We start from the raw sequence: 18,987 nt of genomic DNA on the forward strand, positions 1-18,987 counted from the left end.
AGATCCCTGGAGGTGGAGCTACCAAGTGGCTGTAAATCACCTGACATGGGTCCTAGTTCTCTGTAGGGGAACCTCTGGGCTACCCCACTAGCCACCCTTCTATTTTTAAAGATGAATACTGAAATTGCAGTTTATAGTCTTCAGTTTCAAGAAAACTAAAACTAAAACTTTCAAGAACAAAAGCAGAGAAAGAAAGTGCAGTAAAACATGGACTGTTACTGCTGAACTATGCATGGTGTAGCGCTTTCCAGGTAACTGACATCTTTTATAAAGGAAGTTTTAAAGAACATTGAACCAACACTGTAAACACAGGTAAGAAGCCTTGCTCTTTGGTTTTTGGTTGGTTAGTTTTGCAAATTATTTTTAATAAATTTTATCATAAAATCTGTATCTGACGATAGTACAGGTTCCACCATCTAATGACATTGGTATTTAATGTGACATCACAGAGTAATAGCAATAGATACTAGCTAGTAACAGTCTGCTAAAGATGAAGGAAGTGGATGGAAGCACCCGACGTCTCCTGTCCATAGTCAAAAGCAAGCAAGCTGCCTGACTGCATCGGCAGAACCCTGGCCTTTCTACGCCAGCGTGAGCCCAGCAGAGTGCCACTTCATTGAGAGCCTGTGCAGCACACACTGACACACATCAATCCCGGCCATCAGCATCACTACGCCAACCCCAGCTAAAAATTCTCATACCTAGTATGCCAAACGAGAGCTGCTGCCAGGAAAAGGCCTCATCTTTCTAGAAGGGATGGCTAGTACTCAAGCGCACTTCCCACAGGACCCAGATGACAGTGCACACATCTGCTTCAAGCTTAAAGCACTGCCTTACTGCAAGAGGCAGAAAGCCCTCCCAACCTGAACGTGCAAAAAGTACATCTGGTTGATCTAATGTGTTTCCCCACAACATAGTAATGGTTTACTTACACCAGAGCATTAAGAGTTTCTTCTCATCTCAAACTGACAACATTCAGATAACAGGGCACAAGTAATTCTTTTATTAAAGCTGTGGGACACGCTGTGGCACACTACAGCCTCCATAATGAGATGGTTTCTATGCTTTGTTTTGTTTGGGGTTTGTGTGTGTGTCTGTATAGATGTGTTTTAATTTTCTTTTGGGGGAAGGTTGTGAGAGCAGAGGGCAGAAATGACGAGATGGAGAGATGGGTAGGACTGGGGAACATGATGTAAAACTCACAAAGAATTAGCAAATATTTTAAAAACAAATAGAAAATAAAGAAGGCCCTAATACTGTCAGAGACTGCTGACATCAGTGGTGGGGGTGGGGGTGGGGCACCTGTACAGGGGCTAACAACAAAGGCCATGGCTGTTCTTTTAGCAAAGGCAGAACATTAACAGCAGCTTAGACACATGGAAGGGTCTGTGAGCAAAATGTTGTGCCGAGTGACTTCCATGTGTGAACTCAAGTAATCCTCACAGTCAGTGCAATACTGGGAGTCTGATTTCCCACCTCAAAATGAAAAGAGTAGTGGCTACAGCCAAGTACTCAGAGCACAGTACTATAAGCATAGTCTGGACCCAAAGCCCATGATGGTAATTACTGAATGATCCTCTCATCAATGGATTCTCATACCTGCAATATGCTTGGGACCTCGATGTTGTCATTTCCAAGATCAGTTCAGATAACCAGATCCTATGGCCCACTACCAGATATGCAACATTAAAGTTATTGCTAGTTTTTAAGGAAATTTTACTCTTTTATTTCTTAACATTAGGGGATAATTACATCATTTCCTGTCCCTTTCCAACCTCTAGCACCTCCCTTAGAATAGATTCCCTTGCTCTCCTTTGCTCCCTCTCAAATCCAGGGCCTCTTTTTCTGTGATCATTATTGTTATGGGGGGTGTGTGTGTGCGCGCGGACGGACACACACACATACACATATAAGTAGATAAATAGAACCAGCTTTGTCTACTTAGTGTTAACTTCTATCAATTTCATATATAGCTGTATATAATTCCAAGGCTGATCAACTGGTGTTCAACAACCAGTTAGGGGTTCATCCCTGGCCCAACTAGAAATAGCCTGGTTGGTTGGTGGGTGCGTGGGAGGATGGTAGGGGGGAAAAAAAGACCATGCAAAATATTTGCCACACAATATCACCCACAAGTGTCTGGCTCACACTTAACTCTGAGGAAAGAAGGACAAGGGTGTAAGGGGTGGGACACAAAGTTCCCTCTGCTCTATCTACTGCCATTGGTCCAAACCAATTGCACTCGACACGGTAGAATATAAAAGCACTTCATACAGGTGTTATCATGTTATTGTGGGCTTTGAGCACAGCCACACCGCCTCTCCCCAGCCCTTGCTTTTCTTGCCCCTTCTCCCAAAGGTCTCTTTGTTCTCTCTAGACAATCCTGATGAGAGGCATTCTTTGTATACATTATTCATGTAAGTTTATTTCTCCTTCCAGACACAAAAACATAAATATACGTGTCCTTTAGCATGGATACCAAAGGCCTTTATATAGATCCACACAGTGTTTTTAAACTGAATAAAGCTGTGTATTCTATACTTTAAAGTATCTTTAGATTATTTATATACCTAATACACGGGAATCACCATGCAAGCAGCCATCATACTGTTAGAAGGACTGTACATGTTCCATATAGATGCTGTATTCTTAACAATGTTTCCCCCATATTTGACTGAATCTAGGGAAGGAGAGCCACCCCCCCCCAAAAAAAAAAAAAAAAAAAGAAAACGGAGAACCAAGTGATTCTAGCCTCCATGTAGCCGCTCTCTCATACAGCACGACAAGTGGAGATGTGTAATTATTGGAAGGAGTGCTACATAGTTAAAGACTCACACGCGGTGTGCAGTTGGAAACAAGTACCACTTCCACACCACACAGTGCATTCACACTCCAGCTAGTTGTCAAACAACTCAATAGATGAGAACCTTCTGCGCTTACTTCACTGCTTCGACATAAAATTTCTTAAACTTTTCTTTTTCATAAAATGTTTCCTCATTCTATTACAAATGTCATGATTTTATTCTCCAAAAAATGTGACATTCTTTAACTTTGTACTGCTATTAGCAACATGCTCCAGTGCAGTTAACAACTTTCGTAAGTGTATACAATGAGACTAAATATTGCCCACCCATCTGATGACTGTCTCCAGCAAGAACAAACTATGACGTGTAGTTCTTCACTGAAGAAACAAGGTGTGAGCACACCCAACGAAGAATCATTTTAACTCCAATGCAACTAATGAAAGAATATGGAGGGCAGTACAGGAATAAACACAGACTCTCAGATTCCTTATTAAAAAAAAAAAATCCAGCCCACCTAAGAGGGAGTGGTGCTTGTTCCAAAGTCAAGGGTTAGGGTCAAGCTTATGGACCGTCCAGAGTTTTAAGTAGCATAGAATCAAGGGGACAACTAAGGAAAGTTTAAAACAACACACTTAAGCTGGGCATAGGAGGTCACCCTTGTAAGCCCAGCACTTGAAAGGATGAGACAAGAGAACTGAGACTCTAAGCTTCAACATAGCAAGACTCCACTCTCTTAAAAATAATAATTAAAAAGTGTTTTTAAAACCCAAATATGCCCAGTACTCAGGTGGCAGAGGCAGGTGGATCTCTGTAAATTTGAGGCCAACCTGGTGTACAAAGCAAGTCCAGGACAGAGAAACCCTGTCTAAAAAAAAAAAAAAAAAAAGGAAAGAAAAGAGAAAAACAAAAACCACCCAAATATGAAACTTTCTATGTGGTATGCTCTTTCAGCACTGACTCATGGACCTGCTGCACTGTTTGTGTGTTCTCCTTCAGAATACAGAATCTTAAATGTAGTCATCCCTTGTGCTCAGCAAGTGTCTATGGATAGCTGCATGGGTTGGTTAGAGAGCTGGCTGGTGGTCCCATCACACGTGCTAGGCAGCACTCTACAGTGAGCTGCAGCACACAGGAAGAGGCCTGCACCGATTTTACAGGAACAGTTAAACCTTTTGCAAATATAATTAGCACATCTTATCGCAAATGTTCTCCTGAGGCTGCAATATAAATGACCGGCAAGTGTCTCTTAGTTTTCAGATGTCTCTACTGAACAGCAGTGTGAAAAGCAGCAGCCCTTGTCCCTCGCCCAGTGGCTGAGATGAGGACATGTGGTATGGATCCAAAGCTGGGGACACCAAGGAACCTGCTCAGGCTGAGTCAGAAAAAAAGCTCCATCAGCTCAAGGCTTGTATTGAAGACATGAGCTGTGGCCTAAGAACCCATGCTGCCCAGCCTCAACGCTCACCCCAACGTGAGTCAAGTGGACACACTTACTTTCACCTGTCTTCCACATTCAAAAGTACTGGCTAGACTAATGCCATAGGGATGCACATCTATCATGGATAGCCCAGCCCTGCCAGGAGGGCACTGGATATATAAGCAAAGAGAGGCCAGTGAGAAGGCCCTGCCAGCACTCCAGCCCTGCTAACCTGCTTCTTTCTCAACTCCTAAAAGATCTGTGTTCCATCTCCAAAACTAGCTCAGCAGAGGGTAGGAGTCTTCTTTCTGCAATGTAAATAAACTCCTGAAGCACAAGGGTGTGAACATCTCTGTATATATGTGACAGTGAGCATCCAAGCACACGCTCTCAACAAGGTAAAGTCATGGTTTCGGTGATGCCTGGCCTTCACATGCCTGATCCTCTTCAGATCCCACATCTTACTACATCAACCTGTAAGAAACACTGTTCAGAAAGACGCAGCATGAATGCAGAGCCCTCAGTGCCCAAGATGCAGTCCATGTGACACAGATCCTTTGGTGATGAGGGTAGAAGCAAAACAGCAGCTTGGTGTGAGCCATGGGGCTACAGTCAAAGTGGCAGGCTGGAATGGCTTTCAGAGCTGCCTGCTACAGAGTGCAGAAATGAGGAGCTTCTGGGTGCTAAACCCAAGCAGCACACACTACATGAGCCAGAGCTGCAAAAGCAAAGACAAAATCCTGAAAACGCCCCAACGCCATCTACATCCTATACACTATAATGACCCAAAGCAAAAGCTCATCTCAAGTTCTGGGCTGATTTACACATCAAACAAAGGAGTGTGGGGAGGTGCAGGAAACAACAGAAGAGTATTTCCATACAGCGGGAATGAACTAATTCTAAGAATTTTACCTGAAGATTATATTTCAGTACAGAAAGTACACAAACAAAGCATTCTACTTGAAAAAAGAACTTCAGCATTTAAGCATAGAGCCCATTTCCACACAGTCCTGCTCATTGGTGGTGACAGCCTCAGGGTCACATGGTTACGTCTGCAGAAGCAATGAGCACAGTTGCATATGACTTGTGAATCTGAAAGAAGAGAGATGGGCAGTGCAGGATGTACTCCGGGAGCCAGCAGCAGTGGCCTCCACCAAGGAACAGGAGCACCTAAACTAACCAACAGCCAGCAGGGTGCAAGAGAGAAGGAGAAGGGCCAGAGCCAGCGCTCAAGCACATGCATTTTGAAAGTGCTCATAATAAAAATTAACAAGTCCTGAGCTTTAACTACAGTCACTTTAGTCACCTTATTTGGCAATTGCTGGTAATTGCTGTGACCCTCCACGACAGACACTAAGAACTCCCCTTTTCAGATCAAAGCACTGAGATGCAGTAAGCCAAAGAGGGAGCAGCTGGCAAATTCCTCTGTTTCTAAACAGATTTCTTCTCTGTAACAAAGTCAGGAAACAAAATCCAAAATTTCATCAACTATCAACCAGTATCTTAGCATCTTGTTCCTAGAACGGAGCAATGAACACTACCTTCCTTCAACAAGAATAATATATTGCATAATTTTGGTGTGTGTGTGTGTGTGTGTGTGTGTGTGTGTGTGTGTGTGGTTTTTTTCGAGACAGGGTTTCTCTATGTAACAGTTTTAGCTGTCCTGGAACTCCCCCTATAGACCAGGATGGCTTCAAACATATAGAGATCCTCCTGCCTCTGTCTCCCAAGGGCTGGGATTAAAGGTGTGCACCACTACCACCCAGCTGCATAATATTTTTTTTAAACAATCATCTCTATCAATCTCTGTGAAAAGATTTTCCACAAAGAGCTTTTCCTACATTTCAAAAAAAAAAAAAAAAAACAGCCTAGTTTATTTGGAGCTGACAAAAAAGAAAGGGAATGAGGGAGGGAGGGAGAAAGGAAGAGAGGAGGAGGGAGGGAAGTTAGCTCTCCTGTGTCATCAAACCCTATAGCACTTAGAAATCCTAAGATTATTATGTTCAACATATGAAGGTTCCAATCTCACAGCTTATGTAGACATCACAAAAACTGTTTCAATAAAGGCAGTTATTTTAGAACTGGCTGGATGCCCAGAGAATGCCAAAATATATTTTAACCAAAGGGACAGAAAAGGAAGTAGAATGGATTTGAACTCAATTTTAAATCTACTATGGTTTAAAAAACACAACACAATTTTCTCTCATTACTTTTACACAAAATTAAATTAATGGAGGTGACCAGATACTCTTAAAAAAATAAAACTTCATAATTCATTTATTGCTTTACCTTGAAGCCACAATCCTGTGTACTTGGAGGTTACATTTTAATTGAACTCTGGGTACTTTCAGAAAATGCACTGAACTCCAGAACTGGGATGTACAAGGTGACATCTGGGAAAGGACTTAGTACTGCAGGCTGTGCTCTGGAGGTCTGACAGTTAGAAGGGAGCACTCCTCCTGTGAAGAGCTTTCCTTCTCCATCATGTATTAACTACCTGCACACCACAGCTTTTCCTGCTCCTAAGTCAGCCCTTCAGCCTCCACTCCCTGTGCCTCCCGAGGATGGACTCTCAAGTGCACCGTCCTGCTCTTTATTTCAGAGCAGTGGTGTGAAATAATGGAGCTGGTGTCGTCCTGCACTCACAGAACACTGCACTGAGAAGGTGCCATGCCCCACTGCAGGGCTCAGTGCACACTCGGGGCATATAGGATCAGTTGCTCACACTGTTTTTTTCCTTCTCCAGGAACCTTACTTCATCACTTGCACAAAACCAAACACATCTACCTACACATAAAAAAGGAAATGGTTCATGACAGTTGTGGTCATGTACTCCTTAATCCCAATACTCACAAGCCAGAGCCAACATAGAGCTCGACAATTCGTTGTGGCTACATTTGAGACCCTTTCTCCCCTTCCAAAAAGAAAGCAAACGAAGAAAGAACTTATATTATACTTATAGCTGAGTTCTCTAATAATCCTATGTCCAAATTATCAACATATTTCAAATCAAACCCCATAGCAAATGACAAACTCTTTGGAAAGACTTTAGAAGGACCAATTAGGTGGTTTATTAACTTAAGAGTAGTAACGAATATTCAAGCAGTAGGTTGTGTAACTTAGGACTTGTTTCAGCATCCATTTCCACACGACTGAATGTGGCAATCTTAGTCAACAGGAAACGGTTTTGTGAGCCAAGAGGCATCCCAACAGTGATTCAGCTGACTGCTGTGATGCGTCCTCAGGCTGAGAGGACAATGGTCACCCCCAGCCATGCCCACCTGCTCCTTCCCTGTGTTCTGCTGGTGTTGTGAAGTTGGGCAAGGCCCTCAGCACCTCTAGCCTCTGACTCTGGCAGGAGAAGCCCAACTACAGCACCACCTCCATCTAAAACAGGTGATGGTGGGCCTGAACACTCTCCCCTCACAAGCAGCTCCTAGCATAGTGCTGGGACACATGTGATTTGGGGCAGCACAGTTTGAAAGCATACACTGTACTTCTTGGAAAACTCACAGTATCAAGGGCCCAGACTCTTTTTTTCTTTTCTTTTGTGGATGTGGGGATGATGTATGAGACTCAGTTCTCACGTTCCACCATGCAGCACCAAGCACTTTTCTGACTAAGCTATCTCGCAGACTCATAAAGCAACTAGAGCCAACAAACGTTTCAAGGGGTATTTATTAAACTTGAGCATTACTGATAATCAAGACAAACTTCATCCCTCAAGAAGAACCTCCAAGCTACAAGGGGAGACAACTTCAAGCAAACAAGCAAAAGTTAGGGTGGGTTAGCCAATCACAAGTGCTGTCAAAATAGCTGTTAAACAAAGAGAGGTTCTGTGGTTAGAGCACAAAGCTCTATCAGAGGGCCCAAGTTTGATTCCCAACATCCACTTCCACAGGCTCACAACTGCCTCTAGCCTCTGAGAAGCACCCACACTCATATGAACATAACTAAAACTAAAATGTAAAAGACAGACAGGCAGCCAGTAAAGCCTGTCCCCTAAAAGTTACAGCAACACAAACACACATCAGTGTCTTAACATGAGCAAATCCGTCTTTTCTAGCCACCCCCCCCCCCAGTCATTTAGTATTTATTATATGTCTTCTCATCCTTACCACACCAAGGGGAGACCCATAATCCACAGACTACTACTGTTCTATACTATACTATATTGGTGTAAATAACAGTGGACAAGTGAGTGTCCCATTCAAAAAAGAAAGCTAACTTTCTGGATATAGAACAAAATGAAGACACTCCGGCTACCGGTCAGAGCTTTCTCATTACTGGGCTCGCGTTCCCTGTTTACAAAGCCACTATTCCACCACCCACAGGAGCTCCCATTCTGGACCACAGAATGGAGGCTGACCCAATTCATGAATCATGAAAAAAGCCAATTAGCTGTATAAATAAATTTGTTTTAACTCCACCTTTCAAGGCAAGAGGGAGTGGAAGTGACTGTGGATGGTTACAAGGAGAGCTACGTGTCTAGGAGCAGCGAAGTACGGAAAGAAGGTCTTCTGATGCGCTGCAACCTCTTATGCCCCAAAGCTGCACTAAGTGATTTAATTCTGTCCGCGTCCTCGCCTCGCCTGAGGAATGAGTCAATCACTAGTTTGAAGTCAGTCAGTCTACAGTGACCATCAGGAGGTTCTGAAGTCTGCCGTAAGTCCAGGGAACTTCATCAGAGAAAACAGAGTAACTGCTCATTTTCACAGCGATGCTGAGGAACAGACCTTGTGCAGGCTGAGCCACCTCTGCCACAGGGCTACACCAGCCTTTACATGATTAACTTTGTGCATATAATTCCCTGTTGGCTATACTTTTGGACAATTTTTTCTGCTTTTTTTCTTCTTCAACTGTACCCATTAACTTAGTTGTAATGCATGAAAAGTCAAGTTCAACAGGCTATTAAGACGCTGGAACCATTTTAGCGCAAGCACAACATTTCAGCATGTCTGTGTGACTTGGGACCACAGCAAAACTGTTCCGTCTCCCAGTTACCCTCACTTGGGGGTGAAGCGCGAGCAAAGTACCTCACATACTCACGCAAGCAGTTTGCCGTGGGAGGCAAGTTTGCAGAGGGAGGCAAGAAACCAGGTGGCAAAAGCAAGATGCTACTTATAATATCTTTATTAATGAAGAAGTAAGGTCAGATACGCTTGTCCTTATTTGTCTTCACATAGCAAAGGTCGGGTAATAGCAACATTATTTTATTTATTTATTCCTTCCTTTCTTTCCTAGTTGATGGGTGTTTCTTCTGTTTTTGTTTTGAGACAAGGACTCATAATTGAGCCCTGACTAGCAATTCTCTGAGCAATCTAGGTAGGCCTCAAACTTGCAGTGAGCCCCCTGCCTTTGCTTTGCAAGGGTAAAGCTTGGAGATCCACATCACCATTAGAAAATAATAAAACTGCAAATGTTGTCATATCTGAAGTAATGATTTAATTATCCACTAGCGATGTCATATCACGAAAGGCATGGGAAGCATTCCTCCAAGAACAGAGCACAGCTTCAGTGCAGCAGCAAGTAGGTGACACCATTAGGGTGTGTGTTTACAGAGGAGCAGGTGGAGCACAGGCCTCCTGATCCACATGGTCCAGGATCTGTGCACACTGACCCTGGTACCTAGTGGCTGCTCCTGTAGCAAACAGCCTCCACACTCTGGCTCCACTCTTCTCCCCCTGACACTAACATACCTGGGAGTAGACTTCCAAAGACAAAAGCGGCCTCTCATAGCTTCACTCTTACTATGGCACAGATAGGTATGAAAGTGTAACCATTAAGTCCTGGGCTGACTCCCATTTGCCAGTAAACAGTTCATTTTCCTTGACTGAAATCCTGCATGTAGGAAAAATCAAAGCCAATAACAAAGACATTAGGAATATAGAGCAATGCCATGTGAAGAAGACACACTTGGCTTAGTTGCTGAAGCAAACAAAGGTGCCTGCAGCGTGCAGGGGTTTCTTCTGGCTGCTGTGACATGAGCCCTACACTGAACACAAACTCCAGGCATTCTCTCTTACAACCAGTCACATTTGTTAAAAAAGCTAGCCCTTTCCGGCTGTGGCTTCAGCAGGAACACACTGACAGACATAGCTACACACAGCACAAGACCGCCGGTGAGGAGGCACTAACCTGTCAGCCATTAGGCACCTTCGGACAAGCAGTGCTAGTTACAGCAGATGGAGAGCAGAATGCAGAGGCCTGTGTAAGGGCCTCATGTTATCTCCCAAACAACAACAAAACTAAACTATTAAATAAATCACTCTCAGTTCAGAGCAGCACTTCCTCAGACAAGCCACTTCTGACAGCTGCTTCCCAAGCTCAGCCCACACGGCCTCCCAGCTGCAGTCGCTGCAACTTGTGAATGAGGTTGCTAATGTCTGTTTCTCCCTTTCATCACTAACCTAAACTCAGAGGGAACAAAGCAGCTTGTCTCTAGACATGGCTATGCCCCCGTGTGGTGTGGTGAGTGGTGGCTTCACACACTAGATGAAGAGTGAGCAAGGGCCTGCTCCACTAACATGCCTCGGCAGTGCAAAGCCTCCCAGAACAGCTCACTCGGGGCAACCCTAAGAAAGTCACTCTTCCTGCCAATGACCTGGAAGCCTCTGAGAGGAACTCTGAAAGGATCAAAGTTTACGTTCTATGACTTTAGGAATGAAAATAAAATTCTTTGTACATGGACCCACTGGATTTATGTCAGAGAAATAATACCATATTCTAGAATTCAATCTTTAAAACTAGACTATTTTCTAAGCACACAAAAGATTAAAGGTCACTTTACAAAAGTAAACAAGTGGCTCAGCAAGAAAACCTGGACAGTCAAGAGACTTCCTGAAAGGAAGGGGTGGTGGCTGGACAGGGGGGCGCTTGTGCTTGCTGTGCGAACGGAAAGCTGCCGGAGTAGGGCCGTGGCAGGGAAAACTCAAGTCATGGTTTATACACCGGAAGGGTCCTCAAATACATCAGGAAGCAATCACTGGACACTAAATGTCACCTGTTGAGGGTCTACAACACTTTCTTTAAAATAGACAACCCTCATCAACAAGGCAGGACTCTCTTTTTCGACTTACAGATGTGAAAGCTCAGGTTTTTTCCCATAATAGTTTTACTTTAAAAACTATGTTCTTGGGGTCTGGAGAGATGGCTCAGAGGTTAAGAGCACTGGCTGCTCTTCCAGAGGTCCTGAGTTCAATTCCCAGCAACCACATGGTGGCTCACAATCATCTATAATGTGATCTGGTGCCTTCTTCTAGTGTGCAGATACACATGTAGACAGATACTGTATAAATAATAAATATTTTTTTTCAAAAAGGAAGGAAGGAAGGGAGGGAGGGAGGGAGGGAGGGAGGGAGGGAGGGAGGAAGCTAGGTGCGGTGGCGTACTCTTGTAATCTCAGCGCTTGAGAGGCAGAGGCAGGTGGATCGCTGTGAGTTCACCTAGTCTACAAAATGAGTAGAGGACAGCCAAGACTACAAGAGAAACCTGTCTCATAAAAACAAAACAACAACAATGAAAGTGTTCTTTATGTATGCGCCATCACTTATGAGGACTTATTTTGTGCAGGAATCGGGTCTTGTGTACCCTGTGCCCCCAGAGGCAAGGCTGCGTAGATGAACAAGAGTGCAGGGCACAAGTCCGCCAGCACACAGTTTGTAGCACTTTCCTCTTCTCCGTTCCTCAACACTGTTTCCTCTGCCATGCACTGAGCAAGCTAACAGCTGTAGTGTTCCCTTCATGACTGCAACTGATGACCTATGTTGTAGAAGAAAGTCCATGAGCCGACAAGCTTATTTAGTAATATCTCTCCAAAGAAATGGCACTTCATCATACTTGAAATAGTAACAGTTTTTTGAAAATGCAGCTTATAAAGATAATTTTAACAATTTACCACAATACTCTGCATCTAATTTTCATAAGCAACTTAACTGAGATAATGTCTAAGCTGTATGTACTGACTCTATGAGCGCTGTTTCATCAATCAGTCTACTTCTATGCACTGTCAGAAGTGTGACATAAAGCAGGATGAGGCCGCTGCACTTCAGGCTCAAAATACAGAAATGTGTGTATGTAGGCCCTACATGCCAAAGACAGAGTTAAGGGCGAGAATAAATAAGAACAGTACAGACACAGCACAGCTCCTAGAAACTAGTGGAAGGCACACAACACAGTACCTGAGTATGTGTTCATAGGGTATGGTCCAACGCAGAAGCTCCTCAGAGAAGACAAGCAAATGCCCTCTGAGAAAAGAGTCATGAAGAAGGCACACAACCGAAGAAAGACTAAAGGAGTCTTCAAAGTATAACAGAATTAAGACTTCCAGTGCACACAGGAAAATGTGCTAGAACATACAGGCTGGACAACTGTGAGACACTGAGGGATCCTAAGAGGAAAGGCTGCCAGTGCACACTTTTTAAAAGTTTGTCCAAGTCATTAAAATGCCCAACATCATACACAGAGACAGCTATTAGAGGTATGTATCCTAGAGGTCACATGGCAGCGTGGTTTTTATTGTAACTTGTTTGTTTGGTCAGTCTTTCGAGACAGTGTTTCTTTATGTAGCCCTAGCTGTTCTAGACTTATTTTGGCCTCAAACTCATAGAAATCCACCTGCTTTGGCTTCCTCAAGTACAGGTATATACCACCATGCCCAGCTTATTATTCAAGGGGGTTTTGTTTGTTTGCATTTTGTTTGTTTGGTTGGTTTTTGGTTTTTCGAGACAGAGTTTCTCAGTGTAGCCTTGGCTGTCCTGGACTCACTTTGTAGACCAGGCTGGCCTCGAACTCACGATGATCCACCTGCCTCTGCCTCCCCAGTGCTGGGATTAAAGGCGTATGCCTCCACCGCCCGGCCTAATTCTAAGTTTTAAAACCACATTTAATCATAGCATCACTGATCAACAGGAAAACAGTGGCCTTCACACATGCTTTGGAAGCCGTCCATCACTCAGCTACACAACTCACACAACATGTCAAGTGATAAGCCGTCAATCAGTGACAACGTCTAGTTATCTAGTTCCCCAACTACAGGCTCTACTCAAGCACATGCACCAGGAGCCTTCCTGGCCAGGGTCCCTGTGCTTGTGCTGCACAGAGTATCCACCACACACTAAGTCACCACTCACGCTCAGCTTCAAACACTTTCCCACAGGACCGCAGCCGGTTAAACAAGTCACTGTGGAGGCTGTGCAACACTTTCCTGTAGATAACCACACCCTGGCAGAGGGCCTTAGTGGGCATTTTCTCTCCAAACACTAAAAAGACATTTGCTGGAAGCACAAGCTTTTATGAACTTGAAAGTTAAGCCTCTGACCTGGAGAGATGGCTCAGCAGTTAAGAACATTGGCTGCTCTTTCCTAGGACCTGGGTTCAGAACCCAGCACCCACATGGTGGCTCACTGTGGCTATTACTTTAGTCTCAGGGAATCCAGTAGTGTCTGGCTTCCACAGGCCCTACACACACATCGAGCACAGGCAGACAGACACGCAGGGAAAACAGTTGTACACATAAAATTACAGGGGGTTAAAGTAAGCCCCTTCATCAAACATACTTTGAAGTAACATCTAGGTTTCATTTTCTGAAAACACAACTGTAGCTGTAGTATGAGCAGCCAACTAGGAGGCAGCACTACTGCCTCAATATCACAGAACAGCCCTGACTGTAAGATTCCCTGAGGGTCTACAGGACCCACTGCCTCAATATCACAGAACAGCCCTGACTGTAAGACTCCCTGAGGGTCTACAGGACACACTGCCTCAATATCACAGAACAGCCCTGACTGTAAGACTCCCTGAGGGTCTACAGGACCCATCGCTAGCCCGATCATGGCAGCAAGAGACCACACTCTGAAACTGCTGACAGTGCCCTGCCATGGACAGGCAAATCCAATCATGGTGACTGTTCTTAGCTAGGAAGAGGTTTCTTCCTACTTGGGGCAAACAGAAAAGATGACACTTGTTTAAGGTGGGGGGAAAATGTAATGAGACTTCTCTAAACCACTCCACACTGAATTTACATTTACTTCTTGTGGAATAGCATAAAATCAACATTTGCCTTTATCACTTTATAAGTCTCAAAAAAAAAAAAAAAGTCTAATCTCTCTTTCTCTCCCTCTCTCCCTCCCTCCCTCCCCCCAGCTAAATATTCCAATTCCTGAAACCACTAGCCGTATGATATGGTCCCAGGGCTAGCCCACTCTGCCCACTTGAGCGCTCTTGAGCACTGTAAACTGAGCACATGACTGCAGCTGTCTGTGGAGGCAGGGAGCAGTGAGCATGCTAATTACCCTGAGTGAGTAAATCACAGTGCTCTGCATGGCTAGAGGGGAGTCTACACTGTTAACAGCAACCAAATCACCGCCTCTTTTCACTCCCAGAGCTCAGGCCCCTTTCCTTGTGCACGATGGGCCAATCTATTTTTAAATCACATGCAGGACTTCATCATCCGCACCCACTCAGTCAGATCCACAGATAATCTTTGACGCCTTATTTTTTAATCAACTATACTGAGATTTTTTTAAGCACATTTTCTTTCTCGTCAGTCATCCATTGTTTCTCAGGCATCAAGTGCTGGCCTTCCTTTCTGATTCAAACAAGTCACAAGCCCAGTGAGAGGGCTCGGGCTACAGCACAGTGGGAGAGTGCTAGCCTATCTTCAAACCCCACTCCCTCTAGCCTAGGCATGGCTGTGCACACCTACAATCCCAGTACTCGGGACATGGAGGCAGGAGGTTCAGGAGTTCAAAGCCAAAGCCAGGTTGGTATACAGACGACCCTGTCTGAAATCAAAACAAAACCAAACCCACGTGGCCCAGAACCCTTTGCCAGAGCTTCAGCTTCACAGCAGCTGTCTCCTGGGTATTTAACTCTGGCAGGTGGTTCTGGAAACGTCCTCAGCAGCTCCTTTTCAACCTTACAGGGCACAATTCAATGTCCACGAAAAGTTCAGTCAGGTGGCAGCATCGGCCCCTGATTTTCCTCACAGCCATTAACAGTAAAACTGCGCAGATGTGAAGCAGGCTATATCCCAAGCCCTAGCAAACTGTGGTTGCATTCTTCCAGTTAGCCTGTGGTGACATGGTGACAGATATTTGGAGCCCTGCACGCATCCCAGATGATCAGATGCATCTACACCCACAGCCTTCCCCAGGATCACTCTTTAGAAATGACCAGTGCCCTGCTTTTGTTAAGCAGCAAACAGAAAATGAGAATGTTTATCTCGTAGATGTTAGGACTCTCATCTGGACCGCTGAAAGCATCCATCTTCAGGTAGCACAGCACACTGAAAAGTCCTGAAGCCAAAAGTGCCTGCAGTCAGTCCTGCCTTTCCCACCTCAGAGCACAGTGATGGTGAGCCTTAGATCTGGGTAAGCTTATATCTTTGCATGTTTCCACAGCCAGTCGGATCTACACAATGAGTCCCAGTCCAGCCAGGACTACATAGTGAGACTATGCCTTTTAAAAAGGGAGGGCAGGGCTGGAGAGATGGCTCAGCAGATAAGAGCACTGTCTATACTTCCAGAGGTCCTGAGTTCAAGTCCCAGCAATCACATAGTGGCTCACAATCATCTATACTGGAATCTGAGGTCCTCTTCTGTCATGCAGGTGTACATGCAGATGGAACATTCATACATAAAGTCTTAAGAAAATATTTTTTTTTTAAAGTTTTGACTCAAAGTGACCTAATGTCAAAAGCAGCTGAGTGTTCAGTTTTGCTAACAGGTAATCCATATGCATGTGGGTCCGGTGTGGCTCTCAGGAGACTCTAGACAGAGCCTCCTGAGCTTTCCAAGTTAATTTCACCTACTACAGAACCAAATGAAGACTTATACATATGAAATATACAAAAATCTTCAGGGAGAGCCCTGTTAGCTGTTGCTTCTCTCAGAAACAAAACACACTTGGCATGTTAGCAGACTGCTGCAAGCCCAGCTCTCAGACAGCTAAAACAGGAAAATGTCGAGTGTGAGGCTAGCCTAAATGCATGATATGTACCAGGCCAGCCCCGGCCACGCAGCAAGACCACATCTCAAACACAGACAACCAGTATGTCAAAGTTAGTACATTTATCAACACACATACAAAGTGTGCATACACAAGGCTTGGCTCATATTTAAATCCCATTTTTTAATTATTCTAATAAACTCTTCATAATCTTTCCAAATGCATAAACATTCCATGAGAGAAATGCACACAAAATAGTGAGATATAAAAGAAATTAATTTTGACTAGAAAAACAAATTTAAACAGAGCTATTAAACAAAACTAATTAAGTGTCTGACATATCAGAATATGTCGAGAGAATTCTGTTTGCTGGGTATGGTAGTGCATGCATTTACCTAGCACTTAGGAGAAACAAGATCAAGAGTTCAAGGCCATCCTCAGCTAGCAAGTTTGAGGCTAGCCTGAGGTACTTGAGTCTCTGCCAAAAATAAAATAAAAGAAGGAAAAGGAATTCTGAGGAACTTGGGGGCAGTGTTGAGGGGAAAAGGGAGCACAGGTTGAGTGTGATAAGTGCTTGGTACAGGGCCTCTGTACCTCCACACTGAGTGCAGTCAGGAGGGAGGGAGGGAGGGAGGAAGGGAGGGAGGGAGGAAGGGAGGGAGGGAGAAAGGAAAGGATATGATGAGTTAGCTAGGAGGGAAAACAAGAACAGTTGTCTTTGGAGGATTCTGAAATGAAATGACAGCATTAAACAACCTTAAAGTTTAGTTAGAGTCACAGAAAACAATTTGGTTAAAGATGAAAAATGGTTTGGATTAAGGGAAAAAAGAGAAAGACTAAAAGGCTAATTCTAGACAAGGAAAATGGGAAATAGGAAAGAGAATGACATAACAAAGGAGAGAAAAGTATGGGACACATAACATTTAAAATGGTTCCATCTCAGCCGGGTGTGGTGCTGCAGGCCTTTAATCCCAGTACTTGGGAGGCAGTCAGGTGAATCGCTGTTGAGTTCCAGGCCAGCCTGCTCTACACAGAGAAACCCTGTCTCAAAAGAAAAACAAGGGGTGAGGGATCTCTTTCAACAGCAAGGGTATGTGGGTAGGGAAGAGAGGGCACCCTTCTTCTCAGTGGTTCTGAGAAAACAGAACAGAGGGTTCCATGTGTGCAGCCTAAGGAGAGCCACCCTCCACACATCCCTGCTATTCAAACCCTTAACACCATGCAATCAATCAGTAGAGGGGTGAGGAAGGAGTTGGGGGGAAATATGATCACAATACACTGGATCAAATTCTCAAAAGAGCTAACAGAAATTATTTTTTTAAAAAAATTCCGCTACTAAATTTTTATAAATTAAGGTAAATTTTATCGAAACTGTCATAAAGAGAAGCCTCATTGTCATCTGGGAAAAAAGAAATTCTCTTTTCTTTTTTGTTTTTTGTTTGTTTGTTTGTTTGTTTGTTTGTTTTGAGACAGGGTTTCTGTGTTGTCTCGGCTGTCCTGGACTCACTTTGTAGACCAGGCTGGCCTCAAACTCACAGTGATCAACCTACTGCCTCCCAAGTGCGGGGATTAAAAGTGTGAGCCATCACACCCAGCTTAAGAAAGCAATTCTCAAATCTCCTGATCACTGCAGGCACTTAGTGACAGTCTTGTACAGATGAACTCTCAGGTCAGGACAAACATCTACCTGGTTTGTGTGCTGCTGCTTTTTACGCTGTCAACAGACCAACACCACTACCTCAATCCCCAATAATGTCATACAGTTGTTTCTAAAGTAGTAATTATATTTATTATCATTTTCAAATTGTAGTTTATTTGGGTATTATTTACTTAGTCCCTAAGTGCAATATTTGTATATTAATGTTTTAGCATCCTTCTTTATCATCAATTGTCTCTCAGCATAATTAATTTTACTAATAAAAACAAAACATAAAATTTTCCTCTGAGCAAAGAAATACATCGCAAAGACTCCTTCTTTGGGTCACTGTGAGGGAACAAGCTTCTAACAGCAAGTCTGTTTCTGCTCTGGGGTTCTCAAGATACACTTCTCAACACAAGCCACAGCTTCCAGGTATAAACTTCATCTGAAGATGAGAACAGTACATTTTGTACTGAAAATCTTGCCAAACTCTGTTTACACAGTTTGACAAATTACTCCAATTTTTGCATGGATAGAATAAACTAAAAACAAAGAATTTGCAAAGCAAATTGTTCTCTGAGAGTGAACTACAAAACCATGTTCTAGATCATTCTGAAGTGTACAGTCAAACTTCTCTAAGCTTAGCTCTGTAACTACAAAAAGGCACGCAGCCATCTGGGAAAGACGGGGCAGCCTTGGTGCTAATGGTGCAAAGGCCCGGCGGGGAGGGCACGAGCAAGTCCTTACAGAAAGCAAAGTACTATGCCTGCGGGCCCGTTCACACCCACATGCCCTGTCTTAGAGTAAAAATGCTGCGTTACTCTCCTTCCAATGGCCTGTGACAAAAGACAAGCTGTAGAAAACTTAGAACACCCAGCACACACTAAGAACTCCAAGTCTGCTGGATGAAATGGGACCTTCGCCTTGAGGATATTCTGTCTGCACAAGGCCGTGGAGAAACAGACTCATCTCTCGGGTAAGTTGGCTCTGAATCGATCTGATTTACCCATTAGCAATCAGTCCCATCAGAACCAACTCCAGTGCCATGAATTCATGTTGTCCATCCATTCCCATGTTTAATAATAATGTACCATCAATTTCTTCACAGAATCCACAATTTAAAACTATATTAGCAAACAAAATAATGGTCTATGAAAACCAAACTGAAAGACACATGC

At 43.9% G+C, this 18,987-nt stretch overlaps 1 protein-coding gene and 1 long non-coding RNA gene across 6 annotated transcripts in view; one reads left to right on the forward strand and one right to left on the reverse strand.

Annotated features, from left to right (window-relative positions):
• Positions 1–18,987, reverse strand: part of MED13L (mediator complex subunit 13L) — a 213,787-nt gene that overhangs the window by 125,977 nt on the left and 68,823 nt on the right. The gene's annotated exons all lie outside the window — the stretch shown is intronic.
• The window catches only part of LOC311587712, a 39,748-nt gene continuing 32,375 nt past the window's right edge, over positions 11,615–18,987 (forward strand). Inside the window, exon 1 of the long non-coding RNA XR_014775949.1 lies at positions 11,615–14,987. This is a non-coding gene — a long non-coding RNA (uncharacterized lncRNA). The remainder of the gene's footprint in view (positions 14,988–18,987) is intronic.

The sequence above is a fragment of the Acomys minous genome, assembly GCF_964271855.1.
Source record: "Acomys minous genome assembly, chromosome: 16".
NCBI lineage: Eukaryota > Metazoa > Chordata > Mammalia > Rodentia > Muridae > Acomys > Acomys minous.